This window comes from Danio rerio, chromosome 4, assembly GCF_052040795.2.
Source record: "Danio rerio strain M-AB ecotype USA chromosome 4, GRCz13ab, whole genome shotgun sequence".
Taxonomy (NCBI): Eukaryota; Metazoa; Chordata; class Actinopteri; order Cypriniformes; family Danionidae; genus Danio; species Danio rerio.
The window spans coordinates 14,755,395-14,777,393 of NC_141024.2; the positions used below are offsets into that span (position 1 = coordinate 14,755,395).

A 21,999-nucleotide genomic window follows, 5' to 3' on the forward strand; every position below is an offset into this window, starting at 1 on the left:
CTAAGCACACAAAGGGCAGCTGAAAGTCACAGCTGTGAAATGCAGAGCGCCTGGATTTTCAGGACTACTTGCATTCATTATGTTCTAGAGGATCATTTATAATCAAAGCAAATGAGGACATACCAGTAATAAGACAAAAAGCTCAAGAATTCATATGCACAAATCAAAAGCTGTTATTGTAGCAAACAATGGCTGAACTACACACGTCAATAAACCTTTGTAATAACAAATGAAGTATGGTTTTGTAATATTTGAACCATATATTACACCAAAACATTTACTATGTTTGCTTTTTCACTATGATAAAACCATGGCCTTAATAAGCGTGAACAATTTGCAATGAAATTATTCATGGTTTTATTACAGTAAATATGTACACTACCTGAAAAAGTCTTGTCGTGGATCCTTGACTTCTAGTTGATCATTTGGAAAAGTAGCAGAAGGTGCCTTTTTCCAATGAATCATCTGTTGAACTGCATCCCAATCATCACTAATATTACAGAAGACATATTGGAACCCGTATGGACCCAAGATTCTCACAGACTCTGTCAAGTGAGGAACAATCATAGTTTGAGGTTACATTCAGTATGGAGGCGCACAAGAGATCTGCAGAGTGGATGGCAACATTAACAGCCTGAGGTATCAAGATATTTGCTGCCCATTACATTACAAACCACAGGAGAGGGCAAATTCTTCAGCAGGATAGCACTCCTCATACTTCAGCCTCCACATTAAAGTTCCTGAAAGGAAAGAAGGTCAAGGTGCTCCAGGATTGGCCAGCCCAGTCACCAGACATGAACATTATTGAGCATGTCTGGGGTAAGATGGAGGAGGAAACATTGAAGATGAATCCAAAGAATCTTGATGAACTCTTGAGAGTCCTGCAAGTTTCTTTGCCATTCCAGATGACTTTATTAATAAGTTATTTGAGTCAGCAGAGATGCAGTGCTCCAAACTCATGGGAGTCATACACATTAATGCTCATTTTTCCACTGCGCCATGACTTTATATTTTATACTGTACATTATTTCTGTTAAGTCAAGGCATGATCGTATTTTATTTAGCTAAAATAAGCATAATCTAGAGGCCTTTGTCTTTCATATAAGCCACTTCTGATACCAAATGATCAACTAGAAGTCAAGTTATTATTAAGTTGTTCCTAAAACTTAGAAATGTGACAAGACTTTTGTCAGGTAACGTATGTATCTGTAAACTCAAAATAACTGTTTGCATCACAGTTTTATAATTATAATAAATTATAATTACCATTATAATGCAATGGTCTGTGTTTCACAACCATGGTTAATTCGACAGCAACAATGTTTCAATCAAAAACAAATGTGTGATAAACTTGTTAATTATTGCAAGGGAAATATATGTCAAAATGTGCACACTTTTAGAAATAAGGATACAAGTGCTGTCACTGGGGTGGCACATATTTGTACTTAATGAGTTCATATAAATTTGGTACCTCGAAGGTATATACAAGTACCTCAAAATTTCAAGACGTACACTTTTGCACTTTTTAGATACTAATATGTGCCCTTGAGATTATTAATTCAATTCCATTCAGCTTTATTTTTATAGCGCTTTTACAATGTAGATTGTGTCAAAGCAGCTTCACATAAATGGTCATAGTAACTGGAACAGTGTGGTCCAGGTTTTAGTGTTTAAGTTCAGTTCAGTTCAGTTTAGCTCAGTTCAGTGTGATTTAATCATTACTGAGAGTTCAAACACTGAAGAGCAAATTCATCGATATGTAGCTCTACCAATCCTGAACCATGTGAGGCAGTGGCGACAGCGGAGAGGGAAAAAAAACTTCACCTGATGGGAGTGAAGAAAAAAAACCTTGAGAGAACATTCTTACACATTCCTTAATAAGGAATGTGTAGTCTAACAAGAAAAAATACTGTACCTCTTAATGTAATGCATTCAGAGTGTGATTTATTTAATGGAAATTAATCATAGTCTAATTATTGTAAATGTTAGCATGGTATGGTGCACTGAACACCATTTCCATACCATTTTACTACAAACACCATGTTTTTCAAAACAAATCTGAAGTAAAGCCTTGCCCTTTTTTTTTTTTTTTTTGCAAATAGCTTGATATTATCCAAACACTAGATCTACTATCTGAAATAATTAAGTTTGACATTATTATTATTATTGTTATTGTTATTATTATTATTATTATAGCAGGAATGCTAGCTTACCACAAGATGGCAGCATTACATAACAGTGTTTGGAGCTCCTCTAACCATGACCTCACTTATGTTTTTATACAAGTTTAGATTAAATCTGAAATCCAGAAAAGCAGTTGCATATTTACACTATTCGTTTCTTAAAGTTCTTTACTATCTTATTTAACAGACTTACTGGACTAAATGAATCACTGAAAGCCTCCTCTGAAAAAAGAAAACAAACCAAAACACGATTTAAATTCACAGGACAAAGTTAACAAGCTGTCGCGAGACTCATAAGCAGACTGTCAGCTAGCCTCACATAAAAGTACACACACACACAAATATATAGAAAATCCCTATACACACAAAACCCCCCAATACTGCCTGGTCTTCCAGTAATGAGAAAATAAATAGACCCATCCCAAGCTGCCATCAGGTGTTTGTCCAGCACTGAACGGTTATATCAAAATACATATAGGGCCCATAACTCAAGCTGTCTCATTTGTTTGAGTGTGTGTGTGTGTTGCTTCAGCATACACTATGAAAGAGAATGAAAATGTGTAGGCTTCTATTTTTTATTTGTGTGCGTGGGAGGCAGATGGAGAAAGGTAGAGAGCAGAATAGATCGAGCCTGAATAGATATTTCTGTTCAAGACTATGATATTAGCGTTCATAATTATGTATGTATGCCCACTCTTAACTATAATAGACCAAACTGTTAGCACCTTTCATGTGTCATTACTGAACACTATCACTACAGAAAAACCCCACTATTCATCTGCTTAGCCAAACAGAAAACTATTTACACCCCAAAGAAGATGTTGGAGCTGTGTGTGAAAGATCTGCAGGAAAATACACCGGCATTGGTCATGAAATGGATGATTTTTTGTTGTTGTTTTGTTTTATCGCTGCTGAAAACGTTCTTGCCTTCATCCGCCAGTGCACTCCGGGTTTGGCATCGGCTGGCTGCTTTATAGCTCATATCCAGATGGACATCACCAACTTTTGGTGCTAAAAATTTCATGACCTTCAGAGTGAGAGATTTACGGTGGCCGCACGACATCCGCTGCTACGTTTCATTTCACAATGCATTTTGTATAAGGAACCACTGAGTTAAATATTTTTTTCAGTTTGAGACATGCTGAGGTGTGTTTACATGAGATGTTATGACTTGTCTTATGGAATAATTTCACAGCTGTGATTTCTCTTTTTTTTTTTTTTTACTTTTCAGATATAAAACATGTGGGGAACACATTTTTTAATAATTCAAGAGCCTTCCTATAACATACTCAACATTCTCCTGAATTAGTTCTTTCTGAATGACTTCAGTTATTTAGCGATGTAGCCTTAGCTTGCATTTATGACACATAAAAACCATGCAGAAGAGTGGATTTTGTTCTGTAATGTCAACATTTAATGCAATCAAAGACAATACAAATTTTTTATATTTCTAGCAAAATTTAACACAATCCTAGCATGTTTTATCAGTTTCTTAATTCTAGTGTGATTTACCAGAATGCTGGCATGTTTTATAAGGTCGCTAGTATGTTTTTAATTATTTAACATACTAACATATTTAAACTTTGCTAGGATTTTAGCACATTGCTAAGCTCTTTCTAGCATGATTTAGCATATGCTGGCATGTTTTTTCATGTTTCTGGCATGATTTTTTATTTAACACTAACTACAGCACATTGCAAAGATCTTAATAGCAGAATTTAGCACAATCTTAGCATGTTTTATCAGGTTATCAGTAGGATGTGATTTAACACACTTGCATGATTTTGCACAATGCTAGCATGTTTTATCAGGTTGCTAGACTGTTTTTAATATTATTTAACACACTAACATTTTAACACATTGCTAAGATTTCAGCACATTGCTAAGATTTTTCTAGCAGGATTTAGCAGCGTGCTGGCATGTGTTAGCACATTTCGAGCATGTTTTTTTATTTTTATTTTTTTATGTAACACCCTAATTCAATTCAGCACAATGCTAAAATCTTTTCAGCATATTTAACTCATTTGTAGCATTCTATGTTTTAACAGTTTACTAGCATGGTTTGATTGTGATTTAACACACTACCATGATGCTAGCATGTGTTATAATTTGTCATGTTTCTTGTGTGAGTTTACACACTAGCGTAATTTTGCTGGCATGTTTTATAAGGTCGCTAGTATGTTTTTGATATTATTTGACACACTAACATATTTAAACGCTTTGGTAAGATTTTAGCACATTGCTATGCTCTTTTTTAGTACATGATGGCATGTTTTACCATGTTTCTTGCATGTTTTTTATTTAACACACTAACATACCACAGCACATTGCTAAGATCTTAATAGCATGGTTTAGCACAATACTAGCATGTTTTATCAGGTTGCTAGGATGTTTTAATACTATTTAAAACACTAACGCATTTAAACATATTGTTAAGATTTCAGCACATTGCTAAGATCTTTCTAGCAGGATTTAGCAGCGTGCTGGCATGTTTTATCACATTTCTTGCATGTTTATTTTTATTTAACACACTAACTTGATTCAGCACAATGCTAAGACCTTTTCAGCATAATTTAACACAATCCTAACATGTTTTATCAGTTTACTAGCATGTTTTAAAAGGTTTCTAGCATGTTACTTGTGTGATTTAACACAATAGCATGATTTAGCAGAATGCTAACTTGTTTATCAAGGTGCTAGGATGTTTTTAGTTTTAACACACTAATATGATTAACTACAACTACCTATTATTAAGATCTTTCTAGCATGATTCAGCACATACTTTAATCAAGTTTCTATTGTGTTAGTAGTGTAATTTAACATACAAGTAGGATTAAGCATAATGCTAGCTTGTTTAATCAGGTAATTAGCAAGTTTTTAGTATTACTTAACACACTAACAAAAATTAGCACATTGCTAACATTTAAGCACATTGCTAAGATCTTTCTATCATGATTTAACATAGTGCTGGTATGTTTTTTTAGTTTTCTTGAATGTTTCTAGTGGCCTTTAATACACTAGCATGATTTAGCACAATGCTAGCTTGTTTAATCAGATCAGGAGCAAGTTTTTAGTATTACTTAACATACTAGCAATAATTAGCACATTGCTAACATTTTAGCACAGAGCTAATAACTTTCTAGCATGGTTTAACACAATGTTGGCATGTTTTACTTATATTGCAGATATTGGCACTAAATCATGTTCAGCCAACTGTGTTGCTAATGATTTTAGCATATTTAAGAATGTTCTTTATTGACTTCATCTTCATTTGAATGTTCAGTAAATGTTTGAAGAATGTTACCAGTTCCAAGCTGTCTTCATTTCTATTTCTGTGTTCTTGTCCTTATTTAAACATGTTTACAAGATGTAAAATAAGTCTTTTGTGTCTCCAGATTGTGTCTGTGAAGTTTCAGGTCAAAATACCCATCAGATCAGTTATTACACCCAATTGAAAATGTCAATTTTGGGGTCAGATGGGCTGTAGATCTACAATTTTGTGCTGAAAAGCAACCTGTGTCTTTAAATTTAAATAAGCTGGTTCGCCCACTCACTCTTTGCTAGTTCGCTTTAGACAAGGATAATCAGGGTGAGATGACAAACAAAAAAAAAGATGATAAACACTCCAAGTCAGACAAGATCCACAGTCTAATAATAGCTAAGATAAACGAGCCACACACACCACAATAAGAGACTGCTGCTGTGTGTTTGAAGCATCCTCGTTTATAGTTATGTCCACTATGCAGCTTTGGTGATTCCACTGTTTACGAATTACATAGCTCAAAGCGTAAAGTTCAAAATGCTATAAAGAATACAAAGTGTAGCACTTACTGATTCTTAAAGTGCTGCTTGATCACAGATAGTTGGAACAGATCTTTTAATCCTAGTTTCTTTGCAAATCCTGTCTAGTGGATATGGTATGAGTAACTATGGAGGCATGTTACTACGCTTATGTCAATCAATATCATTGGATGAGGAAAACCACACTGCTATGTCATGTTGTGAAGGGCCCTAAAATTTAACTCACTCCAATTTGACTGTGGAAATACTGTACCTGCACACATTGCAGTCCAAACAGCTTCCAAAGAGTTGATTTCCCACCCTTTACAAAACAAACATCAAAAAACAAGCTACAAAGAAGCCTAAAATCAAGAGGCCCAATGATAGTTCATGCCTTTCTCTCAAAGAGCACATCCAGCTAACCTAATGACAGTCCACATTTGCTCTACACGAAACACAAGGCTGCCCCTGGGACGTGCAGCCGGCTTCCACCAATTCACAGCACTGACTTATCAATGAATCAAGATATGATGTCTGACAGAGCTCTGCCCCAGTGCTCCACCGTCCATTTTATTAAACTCATATTTTACACTTGTAGCAATGCTAGCAAACAGCTAGTGATGTGCGCACATTAGGAGCGACTCCGGAGGACAGAAGGACATTCCTCTTTGGCTTTCCAGTGTTTTCGGGGGGGCAGGGAACATGGTTTTGTAATCACCCCATCCATTACTCAGGTCATGAAGGGTGGAGGAGACATCAGTCACGGGACGGGGGAGGGAACAGCCAGATATCTCTCTCTCTCTCTCTTTGACACTTTGCAATTATCTTGTAATTTAATTCCGCTTGTAGTAGCAATATCAAATTAATCTGCTGGACCAGATGAAAAATAGAGAGGATTAAAAACCGTTGTTTGTGTTTGTGATGCTATGGATTCTGTGCCTGTTTTTGGGTGTAGTGAAGCTTGGAAATAAGACGAGTCCAGCTTTGACAGCACCGTCCATTAAGACACATCTCACCTGTTATTTCCCTCTTTCTTTCAGCTGAATAAACCCGGCTAAACCTTTCTAAAACGCTCTCTGTAATTTGAGGTCTTCATTGGAAGCAATCATAGACTCTAGTGAAGACCTGCACTCTGCTGTTATGTGTGTTTTAGAGATACACACTCAAGCAGAAGATATCCGCCGGTGTTTATATTATATCATAACCAAATGGATTTCAATCAAATGCAACCCAAAGACAGCTGAATAAAAGATTGTGCGAGTAATACATGTTCAAAAAAAGAAGAACGTTTGCACCATGCCCTTTCTTTCACCTCATGGTTTATTTTGGTGCTTCTATTAGACGATTAAATAAAATAAATTGTGATCTGCACGCATGAGAATAGTCTTCTTATGTTGTTTTATTTTACATTTGTGTACCGGAAAAGACAAACTTTTTAGCTCAAAGCCTTCCTCAGTGTTTAAAGAAAGTAAATCCCATAATGATTTCTTATATCGAGTATAAATGTTAAAACAAAGCATTACAAGCTCTTTTTTTGTGTGAATATAAAAGTATGGAAGATTTACTTAAAGGAATAATAATACCAACATTTACTAAAAATGTTTACAAAATATTACATTATATATTATAGAATACAATATTGTAGAAATTATAGGGTCATACATTACAATGATAGTCTGTTGAATTTAAGTTCATTGCATCTAAATGCAGTAGTTAGGGTTGGGGTTAGCGTTAGTGCAAGTTGACATGTACTTGCAAAATTTCTCATAGTCTGTTGAATGTCTGTTGAAGGAGCAGTATCAACAGATATTAAGCAGACAGTCTACTAATACTAGAATGGACTTAAATATTACTAAATACTAAACACTACATAAACTAAAAACTACAAAAATATAGTTTTAAAGACATTATATGAATATAATTACAAATGAAAACAAATCATAAGCATTACTATCCTCCCTGTTGTGTTCTGGTCAAATCTGAAGTATTTACAACTTAAAACAGTCACAGATATTGTTTTACATCTTACTTTTAGCTCCAAGGTCTTATGAGATCCTCCACTCTGTGCACTTGAACATTTAAAAGTGTTGATCACCTCTTTCGTTGAATTTTGAGGGTTTTGTTCAATTGTGTTACACCTGTGGTGTTTCTGGTCAAAAGTGACCATCATAGGAAATAAATGGGTATCCAGACTATATTCAACCATCAAACTGAAAACATCCACATCACACCACTCCAACTCACTCACTCTCTCAAAATTAAAAAAAAAAAAAACTAAACCAAAACAAACCAAACTAAACCAAATCAAACCAAGCCAAACCAAAAAAAAAACCTAACTAAACTAAACCAAGTCAAACCAAAACAAACAACAAACTAAACTAAACTAAACCAAGGCAAGCCAAGCCAAATAAAAACAAAAAAACAAAACGAACTAAACCAAGCCAAGCCAAACCACATCAAACAAACAACCAAACAAAACCAAGCCAAGCCAAGCCAAACAAAAACAACAAACTAAACCAAAAAAAAAAACAAACTAAACTAAATCAACTCACTCACATGTATGCACATTTCAGACTGGACAGCATCTTTTGTGGGCACACATCTCTTTCCCATGCTTATGTGCCAATCCTCCCATGTGATTACCTCCATGATATTACATGTTCATTTTGTAATACGGTTTCAGTGCCTATTTGTATTTTCACTGCGATTATTTCATGCCTAATTATATAAATTCATGTTAATCACTAGTTTGACACATTGTTTACAGCTAAAAAATATTGAATAAATCATTTCTGTAATAAATATGGCTGTCAAGCCAGGATCTTGATGGTTTATTGTGGGTTACAAAATCTGTGTTACAAGTTAAACAAAAAAATATTAAACAATTATCAATTATATTTTAAATTAAAATATTTTTTGTCTTGCGTTTACATTAATTTTACATTTAAATAGCCAAAATTACAAGTTTCAGTATTTTAAATGTGATTAATCGCGATAATTTTTTTAAAAAAGGTGCGATTAATTAGTTAACTTTTTTTATCGATTGACAGCACTAATATATATATATATATATATATATATATATATATATATATATATATATATATATATATATATATATATATATATATATATATAAATTACATGTATACGTTGAAATATACATAAACAATACTACGATATTCCATACGATAGTGCTTAAATATATATAAATATAAATAATGAAATAAATAAATTTGCCATTTTATTACCTTTAACCTTTATTACCTTTTTATACAAACAGTAATGAATGTCTGTACCTGTTGCTTATTATTTATAAAGCACTTAATGAGATTCAGTAAAATCTTTAAACTGTATTTAAGTGTTATTGTAGTTACAAAGCATTCATTGTCCGACATTCCAATAATTGCCCCCAAAAAATTGCTAAGTAATTATCCATGTATGTAATCAGCCTAACCCTATACTTGTCTCTCATTACGACGGCACATTTCCCCCCGATTGTAGCTGTTTTCCCTCATCTCCTATAAGGGCTTCTTCCTCTGTGAGCAGCAGATGGCTGTGCTCTTACTACTAATGAACTGGCTTAATTGTACAGAAATGTATTTGACCGTGAAAATTCCAGTCATAGCGGTGAAAACGCTTCTCTCAGCATGAATAACTCACGCAGATTCAATTAACATCACCTCAGTTTACACACCGTCATTTATCAAGTGTGTGTGCGCGTGTTGTTAGTGGTGCAGAGGGATTTATTTAGAAATGATCTATTGTGAGGGGGATTTCGAGGCAGTAAATGTGTTACACTGAGAGGCCCATTAGAAACGCCTGCTTAGCCGGATTACAGCACACAGATCCAGTTCACTTCTCCATCGCTCTCTTCTTTTTCATTGTCTTCTTTCCTCCCTCTGTTTGACCCCATACATCCTTTCTTTTTGCTTAGTTGCTTAATGATGGGTTGTAAAATTTGAATTGGCATATGATGCTTTTATAATTATGCTGCATTATGTACTGTTCAGAAATGGCTGTTCTGTATGGACAGTTTGTTGTTCTGACATTTTATTGTCCTCAAGTGAAGGATAGGGTTTGAGGTATTATTTATGTTCATACAATAAACTGTGTTGAATGTGTTGCTTTTTAATTGAATATTATATATTATATATAAAAAAGAAAGAAGAAAATCTGCTAAATACTGTAGGTCACATTGTACTGTATTAATAAGAAAGATTTTTAATATTAATTTTTACAGGAGTTTAACTTGTGTTTTGAATTTTAAATTGCACTGCATTCTATTATAGAGATAGCAGACATGTCTGTAAAAATAACGTCTTTACAGTAAAGTATTAATCCATATTTAAAAAAAGACCGAAAAATAATGGTCGAAATGAAATAAAATAAAATGAAATAAAACAATAAAATTATTGTCTTATGTTATTCATGTAGTAAACCTTTATTATGATTTTTTAAAGTCCTTTTTTACTAACTTTGTTTAATATTAATTTTAGTCACATAAAAATGATTACATAATATTTCTAAGCGTTATGTTAAAATATAATTACACATAGAACCAAAATAAAACACTCACCATTTTACCATTGTTTAAATAAATGAATAGACAGACAAATCAAATTAAACCAAATTAAACCAAACCAAAAAAAAAACCAAACCAAGCCAAGCCAAAAAATACAAGCCAAACTAAAACAAACCAAACGAAGCCAAGCCAAACCAAACTAAACCAAATCAAGCCAATCCAAACTAAACCAAAAAAACAAAACCAAACCAAACCAAAAATAAACCAAGCAAACAAACCAACCCAAACCAAGCTAAGCCAAGCCAAAACAAAAAAAACATAACAAACCAAAAAGAAAACAAGCCAAACCAAGCCAAGCAAAGCCAAACCAAAAATAAAAACTAAACTAAACTAAACCAAGCCAAACCAAAATAAACCAAGCCAAGTCAAGCCAATCCAAGCCAACCAAAACAAACCAAGCCAAGCCAAGCCAAACCAGATCAAAAAATATATATTTATATAAAATAAAATAGACCAAGCCAAACCAAACAAAACCAATCTCAACTTAACCAAGCCAAGCTAAACTAAACTAGACTAAACTAAACAACTCAACTCAACTTGAACCAATATCCAAGTAATCCTAAATGAAGTTATATCAACTTGGAAAGTAAAATTTGCCAATAAGGCCAGAAATATATTTATGTTGTCCCTTTTAATTAACTATATTTCATATTCCATTGCTTGATCTTATTAAGTCTTTTTAAAAGCTATTTGTTATTTTTCAATTGTGAACTCATTTAACTTTCAGAAAAAAAATCATCATTGGAATTTTGCTTCTCAAGTACATGCATCTGGGTGTAAATATATTTAGATATTTGCATTGCATATATGTACATAAATTATTATTATTTAGATTTTTCCCAATCTTACAGTCAACACAAAACCTCTTCCTCTGAGATTTTTCCTCTGATTGCAGTTTCGGCTGTCTGTGATCTGCACTGAGGCCCATTGTGTATTCACAGGCTGATCCTCACAGTCAATCTGTCCGGAAACTAAGGTGTAATGAAGAGCCCAGGGGTCCCGCTATCAGACTGATGCATGACCACATCTGAACGGACACCTTTCCCCACTGAAAAACCATTTAAAGTGACCCCACAGCCTGCTAATGATGTTTCTACAGGCCGTCCCGAGCCGAGTGCACATAAGAGGAAGGGGGGATTAAGGAGGAGCTGTTTAATGGATGAAGGTGATGCTGTTCATGACCGTTTGATGCTCTTCAGTCTGAGCCAGTGCTGGGGCGAACTCACTGACTATAGAGGAGGAGCGATCAGCTCAACAAATGAATGAAAACTGGTGTCTATGCATAGTGAAAATAGAAGAGCGCAGATACTATGTTATTAACAAATAAAATACATGTAAAATAAAAATAACTGATAATGGAAAAAAGAAAAATGTTTAAGTATCTGGGTTCTGATTTATGCATATTTGCCTTGCACAGGAAAATACAATTTAATTACATTTTTTAGTAAAAAAAATTATACTTAACGAACTAAACTATATTATAAACCATAAACTATTGACCTTATTCTAAAATGCGGAAGTGCGCCTGTTTTCGCGATTGTTTTAGAACTTCCGATTCAGTCGCCTATGGGAGAAATGACTAGGAATAATAAACGGCAGAAAAAGGTCAAACTACTGGCTCTACAAACAAATGTTTGCATGACTATACAGACCAAGTAGAATAATATAATAAGAAGATATCAGTTTGCGACATCAAACAGCGAAACGAGCAGTTTTTAATGTCTAAAATTTAATGGAAGTGAATGAGACCGGAAGTCTCAAGCCAAAAGATTCAAATGGCTGCGCCCGCTCGTCGGCGAAGAATAAGGTGAATACTAAACATTTCTTTCGAATAAAAAATATCTTATAATAAAACTTGAGAAACAAAAAATCTTAATCAGGTTTCAGAATAATGTATTAGAGTAAAATGTTTTAAAGTGTACTTCCAGTGGCAACACAATATTTTTATTGAGCAATTGTAATCAATGTAATGTTTATATTACTTAAATATATTGTATATAGTTTTATGTATATATTATTTAAATACTATATAATGTTCATTTAGTATTAAATTATTGTTAGTTTTGCTACAGCAATTTTTACTTTTTGTATTAGTGGTATACACATTTTTTGTATAATATATTTATTACTTTTTTAGTTTGCATATCACAACAGATTACACAGTTACAGAAAAATAATCCTGTAGACACAGCAAACATTTTACACCCTATTCTCCCTCCCAGCAACCTGTTTTCAATTTTAATTTAATATAAAATATTTGCTAATATTGGTGCAGTCATCACATAGCCAAAATTTGTTTTATTTTATTTATGTAAAGTCATTGTATTATTTTGCTACTCAACATTCATTAAAATAACAAATTAACAATAAACAAATAAAACCATATTGTTGTATGTATCCAATAAAAACCTATAGAAATAAAAACAAAATCAAATAAAAATCTAATTATCTTTAAAAGAAAACATTTGAGAAGCAAGATTGTGTGGTATTTCTGGTTTAGAGTAAAAAAAAAACACCTTGGACAAAATGTATCGTTCTTACACAACTCTCAATAAATAAACAAATAAAAATAGATCAAATCAGAGTTTACCAAGGTTACTCCTTCAATAATATATGAATAGTTCAGATGCAAAAATGTAAATTTTTTCTCAGGCTCCTGTGTGTGCAGTAAATTTAAATGAATAGTTTATTTTTTTGTTCCCTTTAATGTGGAATAATTGAACATAAACATAAGAGACATGTGAAAAATGCTTATTTTTGAAGAATATTTCAGATGGCACTTCTTTTGCATCTGGACTCTTCGTATATCTGAAGTTTTAAAAGATTAATTTAATGTTTAGCAGATTCATGAAAGATTCTATATTTGCATATTTCTGCAAATAACCTTTGATGCCGTCACAAAATCAATATCAGTAACAGAACATGGAAGGCTCTCATGAGGAAATCTGACCTTATTTGTGATGTGTCCTTTAGGACAGGGCGCTCTCCTAAGCCTGAGGGGGTTTTTTGATTGGGGAAGCAGAGCAGACAGTAATTTAATGACGAATGCTGTTCACAGGCTCTCACTGGAGCCTGGATCTGCTATTGCTTTAGTATGATAATAATGCCTTATGGGGTCCCGAGCTGCAGCCGGTGGATCCAGAACACCTGAGTCAGGGACGGAAATGAACAGGGCCTGTGGCTCAAAAATACCTCAAAATGAACAATTTGTGCCACAGATTTAAGTTGAGGGAGCAAAAAAAAAAATGCCCCCACACAGTTAAATCGGCAATGAAATCCAAATGTGAAAAGGAACATGCTAAGATGCAGCATTACATGGGCTTGTTTCTTTTATTTTGCGCAGCAGCCAATCTATTTACTAACATGAATTAATAAAAACAATACTTCTTCCGCATTTATTAATCCTAGTTCAACATTTACTAATGCATTATAAAAATCCAAATTCATGCTTATTAATATGAACTAACAATGAACAACTTTATTTCCATTAACTACCATTAATAAATATGAATAAATACTGTAATAAATGTTTTGTCCATGTTTGTAAATGCATTAAATAATACAACCGCATTGTAAAGCAGAGGTCCTCATCCCTGTTTCTGGAGATCTACCTTCCTGCAGCTCCGACCCTGATCAAACACACCTGAACCAATTAATTAGGAAAACTGAAGCGGCACTTGATAATTACAGACAGGTGTGTTTGATAATTGCTGCATCTGAAATCTGCTGTAAGGTAGATCTCCACCAACAGGGTTGGTGACCCCCGTTGTAAACCCATGCCATTTCTCCATAATTTCTGTAAATATGCTGTATTCACATACATATTCTGTTTATCTGTTTATTGATATCATAACATTGCAGCCAGGTTAATCTCTCTTGGTATAATTTACATTTTAAACAGTTCGAGTTTTTTTTCTGTCATTGGTAACTGATAATATTTTGACTGATTAGAGTACTGCATTAAGTATTTGACAAAGACTATAAAATCTTTTTTTCTACCATTGAAAATTTTTTTTTCTTACAATTAAGAGTTTTCATCATTTTTTCCCCCCTAAAACTTTTTTATTTTAATTGTTTAACTTCCCAGGTTCTGCAGGTTCCAATGACCTGAATTTTGTTTGTCAACCTTAAGCCAATTGTAATTGTTTGTTTTGATTTGGAATTCCCGAAACCAATCGCAAAGCCCGGGGGACGAGAGTGAGTGCTTTAACTCGCCTGGCATTTTAAAAATACCTCACATTTCCTCACATTGTAAAAAAATGCAGGGTTCCACACAATTCAACACAAACTAATTAAGTAAATAACGATTTTGGGTAGAACATAAAAAAATTAAGATTCCCCCATAGACTGTAATAGATATGGACGTAGTATCTGTGACGTCACTCATAGGTTTCTGAAGAGCACAAATGAGGCTACAAGTGGGCGTGGCCAACCTTCACCATTTTGTTCCGGGGGTGACCAAATAAGGGCAACAAGGTGGTGGAGCTACAAACGCCTGCTAGTATTTTACTTAGGCTTTTTTTTTGGAGAAACGCTTAATACTTCATTACCTGCGACTCGTTTGTGTTCTGACCACATGTGGTTGGTTGTACACTATATCAATAAAGTGTTTAGACTTTTAAAAACACTGTTGTAACACACTGAGCCACTACGCATTGTTATTATGACGTTTTTCTACAGGAGGAAAACACAAATTACTTCAAATATAGTCTGTGTTACTAAATGCAAAGCTATTTATGAAATTCAGGCACAAAACTGTATGACAACATTTCAGATGACTGCTTTATAGCCTACAGCTAATCAATCTGTCAGATTCTGGAGTGCTTTACAGGTCTGAAGAAAAGTATAAATGATAATTTATCTTAAGTAAAACAAATACATTTACAGAGATGGTATAAACGTATATCATTTCACTCACCTGGGAAATGGAGACAACTTGAATGGATTGTGAGCACATTTAAGCGCACACAGCATGGCAAAAATATCTGATAATTGTAGGAAATAATCCCAAAAGGAAAGTGACTGTGTAAAGCCACATAAAACTAAACAAAAATACGATATATATGCCGAGTTCAGCGGCTAATCAGCTGGAATTATCCGAGGTGACGAGCGGCGATCAGCGAGACCTAGCTGTCAGTTTTATAAAAACAAAACTTATGAGTTATAAAAAATTTCACCCCCTCACAGTTCTCATGAAGGGTAATATATGCTGTATGCACCAAATCGAGCTTTTGTACCAGGCTGTAAACTTGTTTTTATCAGCTGCAAAGTTGGACAATTTACATTGCAGTCAGAGAACATCTGGATGTCCTGGAGCCAGCCCCCCAAAGGCCAGTCGATGAATTGCAGTTTCAGTTACTTTCGTATTAGGTTGCTGCTTGGTTTCTCCCAAAAAAATCTCCAGAAAGGTTTCAAGCTAATTTTAAATAGGTTGTTTGACCATGCAGGAAAAATATTTATATACTTTGAACTGTACTTCACAACTCACAATTGTTAGTTGATATTTGCCAGTTCTACCCATTTTGTCCTAATAATTCTGACTTTTTTCCTCAATTCTGCAATCCATTTCATGGATCACCAAGGACCACAGTCTCTCCTAAAACCTTCTTTAAATATTCTCCTGAAGATAGAAAGTCACCTAATATTGGACAGCCTGAGGCTATCAATAAAATACATTCATTATACATTTCTGGATAAACAATCCTTTCAAAAGTGAGTGACTGCAACAATTACCAGTACACAAAGGAACTGCGCTTCACTAAATAAATATTCAATACTAAATTCCAACTCGAGCATTTGTAACATCAAACATAACTCTCCAACTTCACTGAAAAACTTCTGACTTTTGATATTTTCTTAGCTTGAGTCTTTCTGAAGTCTGTTTGAGAAAGTGCGAATCTATAATCTTCCATCTTCTCCAGTGCTGCAGATGACAGCGGGAGTCTCCCCCTCTCTCTCCAGGTGTGTGCTGAGGAACAGATGCGCACCACAGGTGTCCTCAATGTGTTTTTTGTATATATTCATGAGCGTGCCGATGACTGCATGAATGTGGGTCCCCTCTGATGCTAAAGCAAGAGCCCAGCAGGAGCATCCAGTTTGTATTTCACAATCGCTGCCACCCACACAAACTCATAATTAGCAGCAGTCCACTAAAATGGCTAATGAGCCTCGGAGGGAGTTCAAAGATGAACCCACTCTTGCAGGAGAGGACCCGGGATTTTATGGCCACACCGGCTCTGACAGGTGTCTGACGCTCTGCCTGTTTCAGATTTAGCATACATGAATAAAGCATGCAGGAGGAACAAATGCTACATGATTGACTGAATGATTTTGCAGTGTTGGAAATCAGCATGTGCGAGCAAATGTGAGCCCTGTCTATTTTTGCCATGCTCCACATGGTAGAGAGATATTAGAGATTTTAAAATATATTAATATATAAAATTACTCTTAATATGAAACTATTGTTAGTTTTGCTGCAGACATTTTACTTTTATAATATTATTATTATCATTCAATTTTAATTGAATATAAAATATTTACTACTATTGGTGCAATCATCACATTTAGCCAAATATATATATTTTTTATTATTATTGTACGGCTGTCTGGCATACTTGATTCTGACTGGTCAGTGTTGCATTCCAGAGCTGAAACTAATTTCTGACCAAGTGCATGACCCGGGAACATTGTCTATCCGAGGAGTTCTTGTGGAATTTAAGGGCGTGAATGAAAGACCCACCAGCACTGCCACCACTGAGGGTTAGCTGCAACTGGACTCATCTCAACTCATCTCTACTTTGGCCCATCAGTCCACTAGCTCTGCGATTCCCAACAGGGGGGCTCCCGGCCCAAAAGAGGGCTTCAGCGAGCTATGTGGGGGGTCACGTCATATTTTAAATTTTATTTTAGCAGTGGACAAATCATGTTGCCTTAATTTATTTCATCCCCTGGCTGACCAAAACAAATTGACAAATTTGTAATTCGTCCTCCAGAAAAAAAAAAAAGAGTCTCGCTGATTCACCTTCAGCAGCTAATAGTAAGCATACTGGACCCGGGTGAGGAAGCTCCAAACATTTCAGGTCGGAGCACTAGCAATACTGGAAACACGAAATGCAGGAAATACTAAGATAGTTACCTGAACTATGGTTTTATTCCATTTTCTCCAAGCAAAGAGTCCCTGACGCAGCCACGGTGCATTATCTGCAGCAAAGTTCTTGCTAACGAATGCATGAGACTATCCAAATTAATTAAGACATTAGCAGACAACTCATCTCCAATACCGTGACAAGCCCAGAACATTTTTTGGCGCAAATGCTTACGTTTTTTTTGTTACAAATGGCCTACTGATGCTTTGCTTTTATAGTTTAAATTAGGCTATTATTTGTACATATCTAGATATAGACATACAGTTTCTTTGAAAACAACATTTTTTGTCATCCTTACTGCAAACTTATATAAGCGATAATATCTTTAAATGTTAAATCTTCTGCGTTGAGTGATCACTGTGACCAACGGCGCATGGTTTGCACAGTCATGCATTTACTGTATACTTCCGCGATCTGTTTGTGTCGCTCTGTAATAACACTTTAGAAACGCTAGTTATGTTCCTCTGTGCGGGTGCTTTGTTAAACCTGTAATGCTACCTAAATGTACAAGTAGCTCAAACTCGCTCATTTAGAGAAAGGAATCATCGGATGTGCAACAACAGTAATCATAAGGTAAACACAAAACAAATGTATCCATATGGAGCTCCTCCACAGGACTCAACACTTGTTAAAAACTCACTCCAACGGGCTCGCTGGTCTCCTGATGCTCTCAGCCCTACTCATTAACGCTTGCGCTATGCGTTATTCCAATGCAATCTCATGGCATTTTGTAACGATTTGATTTAGTGGCTAATTTATATGAATTTGTACGATCTAATTCGTACAATTTAGTACAATTTGCTCATCAACCAATAACGATTGGGTTTAGGGTGCGGGGTTGGGTGCCACACCTCCTTTTTAAAATTTTCATATGACTGAACTCTTAGCCTCTAAAATGACAAAACGTAAAATTCTTACGTTTTCTCATGAGATTAGGCTGGTCGTTCTGACGTGTAGTTACAGTTTTTGAGAGATGTTGTTACGGCCCAAACTCAAAACTGGCTCGAATAACAACAACATTTAAGGTTTGAGCCGAACATATGAAAGACACAGACGTTTGAATTAATAAATTGACATTCCGTCAATACGTTTAATTTTCATAAATCATAAGTTTTCAAAGGAGACACAACATTAACAAAAATCAAGTAGACAGGTAGGGTAGCTAAGGTAAACAGGTCTCTGACTATACTGTTTTAAATGGACAGATCTTACCTAAACTCCCATTAAAGGAATAAAAATAGGTCAGTCTTCCGGGCCACTGCTTACCTTCGCTAAACTAAATAAATACCAAAACGTGACTATGAAAAATAAACCACTGCCTGCTACAAAACAAAGTATCAAAATAAACAAACTAGTTAACACATCACGAACTAAGAATCAAAAGGTTAACAGGAACAAAACACTAAATGGAGCGGCATTTAGATGGATGATCGCCTGGCTTGTGGAGCACCAGACTGCCTGAGCGCAAGCCACCACCAAGCTGAGGGAGGGCGAGAGACTGCAAGACAGAGAGAGAGAGAGACTGAGCCGCCATTGCTATTAGCCTTATATACTGGGAATCCCCAGTGACGTCACGGGCATCATCCAATCCTGGATAAGCGGAGTAGAAACACTCCACCTGGAACTCGATCGCAACAAGCACAAACCGGCAATAAATAAATAGATTAATTAAATAACACCGACCCACGTAACAGATGTGCTTCAGCATCGCTATCAGCCACAGCAAAGAGTATACGACTGCGCAAAAGCTGTGCAGAACTATCCGCGTATACTCGATGTAGAAGTATAAATCAGCCTTTAGTCAGGCTGAATCAATGAAAGCAGTTAAATCTTCTGTTTATTGAACAACTGTTATGGGTATTTGCTGGGCTTCTTCTTGGCCGTTTGGAATTTCCACACACAAGAGCGCCCTCTGGCTTTCGGAGGAGCTTTACTACTGATTAAACACTCGTGCTTGCCAGACAAGATGTGCGCGAGTATATCATTTTGATAGATGGTGCAGCCTCAATGCTGTTTAATTTGACTCGCATGTTAGTAAACTTAGCAGTTGCTGTGTCTAGAATTAGAAGCTACATAGCAGAGAATATATTTAAACAATCTGTTGATGTGAGACAAGGTGAGCCCTGAATCTCGAACACAATTAAATTTCCCACAAGACCGCCCACGGTCATTTCAATTGTACGAGTATGACTAAACAAACACAACCTCCATAGGTTTTATGTCAGGGAAAAATCAATTGGGAGCTGCTCTAAAATGTGATTTTAATGGATTTTCGGATATAAACCCCAATATTGAACAGCAAAACCCCTGCTCTGGAGCGATAACACAGCAGTGGCCCTCTCTCTTGGCACTGGAGGAGGACGAGGATCAGGTTCGAGACTCGAGAGCTTCCCGGGGCCGCTGTGGCTTTGACAGACGATGGCGATCTTCAGGTCTAATGAGCTGTGGAGGCAGAGAGAGCAAAGGAGAATATTTCCTGCAGCGAGTCGGGCCAAAAAACCATTTAACAAAAGGAAATATGCAGGAGGTCCAGCAGCGAGGGGCTTTTCATTTTCTTCCCGCTTTCTTCTCTCAATTTCCTTCCTCAATTTGCCAACTCGAGAGAGGGGATATTGAGAATAGGAGAGAAAAATGCTTTCAGTCTGCGAGGAATCGGCGTACGATGTATGTGTGGGCTGCAGCAGCTCGCCGTGTTTTGACATGTTTGATATGGAATAAAATAACTAGGCGTTGAGAATCAGGCAGGAGTGAATTTGTATCCGAAGTCGATCATTTAGCTCTCGTTATGGTTCATATTGAGTGAGCGCTGTGACTGTGGTGTTTGTGCCAATCATTTACACAGCGTTTGTACATTACCTACACCTACACGAGTAAACCGACAAGATGTAAATGATTTCAGTGAACCATGAATTCAGCATAACCCGAGCGGTATTTATAAATACGGATATTATGTACAGTAGCAGTATGTGGGTAAGAGATGAGGCAATATAACACTGGTTTGAATACTTTTCTATAAAGCATTAAACCCAAGTGTGTTATTAGTGCTTTGCTTTTTGAATTTAGATGTACATAGGTGTAAAAAAAAAAATTTGAAAATAAGAAAATATAGCATAACATTTATTAATTATGGATTTCTTTTTGCTTTACAGGCAGTGTATACATTTTTTTTAAAGAAAATATAAATAAATAAATCACATGCTCTATTCAGATTTTGACTTGCCCTGCCAAAATTTTCACTGGCCCCACCAAAAACAAAAAGCAATTAGCTATTCCTTAGTCACATGTTTTAAATAATGTGTCAAAAGCCAAACAAAATTGTAACACATACACATTTTATTCAGCATAATTTTTCTTTAAATACAACTGACAATTAAAAAAAACTACAATTGTGATTTAACTAAATTGGATTTAGATATTAGAAGCGGAAATGTGCACTTTAATTTTGACACCCACAAATATTGTCACCAAATATAAATCAGAGACTTTGTCATACATAGCCTCATCTCAGCTGTCAAGTTTGTAAAAATCTATCAATTGAATTAGTCAATCTATTAAAAATAACGTTGGCTAGAATTATGCATTATAGGCTTAAAATATAGAGAGAAATAACAGATGAACCGACACTGCAGTCAGATCATAAAGTGCTCATAGCAGTGCGATATGGCTGTATATCGGCACTGGTGGGGGCACTGAGGCACTCGGCCTGCGGCCTCGTGCTAACGCACGCCTCCCACCAGTGCCGATATACAGCCATATCGCACTGCTACTCCTGTGATATTGCTCATATATATACATACATACAAATATACATACACGCACACAAACAAACCTCCTAGTTTTTGCGATATTGCGATTGTTGAATCCAAAGCAAAATTATTAGTCACAATTTTCTGTGATCCTGCAAAATTTTTAATTTAAACGCAAAATAGTCACAAAAAATGTAAATAATCTCATAAAGCATTTTATTCTAAAGCATATAATCAAATTATATTTCTTTTAGTTTGCAATTAATTGTTTTACATGACTTATAGACGTTGCATATGCAGCGCACGGGATGTATTTGTGATTTACAAGTGAATAAAGATGGGATTGAAAATCTTGCAAAGCAAATCGAGTGAATGACATGGCGCGAATTGGGGGTTTCCTGCGTTAGACGCCCTTCAGACTGCAAAAGAAAGTGGGAGCAAACATCTAACAAACGGAGTAATGAAACAGACAGAAAAGCAAGCAGCTTTCAATGATGGAGATTGGTTCAAGGGTGACGGCAGCTGCATGTGAACAAATTGAAGGACATTATTATTGCTTT

At 35.4% G+C, this 21,999-nt stretch overlaps 1 long non-coding RNA gene across 2 annotated transcripts in view; it reads left to right on the forward strand.

Annotated features, from left to right (window-relative positions):
• LOC103910420 (uncharacterized) overlaps window positions 1–11,907 on the forward strand; it is a 35,858-nt gene extending 23,951 nt beyond the window's left edge. The window contains exons 5-7 of one of the 2 annotated variants that reach the window (XR_015482895.1): window positions 3,124–3,329; window positions 3,415–5,185; window positions 5,239–7,660. This is a non-coding gene — a long non-coding RNA (uncharacterized LOC103910420). Of the gene's footprint in view, window positions 1–3,123; window positions 3,330–3,414; window positions 5,186–5,238; window positions 7,661–11,489 lie in introns of those variants that run through there. The other variant, XR_015482896.1, reaches the window with a different exon arrangement.
• Window positions 11,908–21,999: the final 10,092 nt, after the last annotated feature.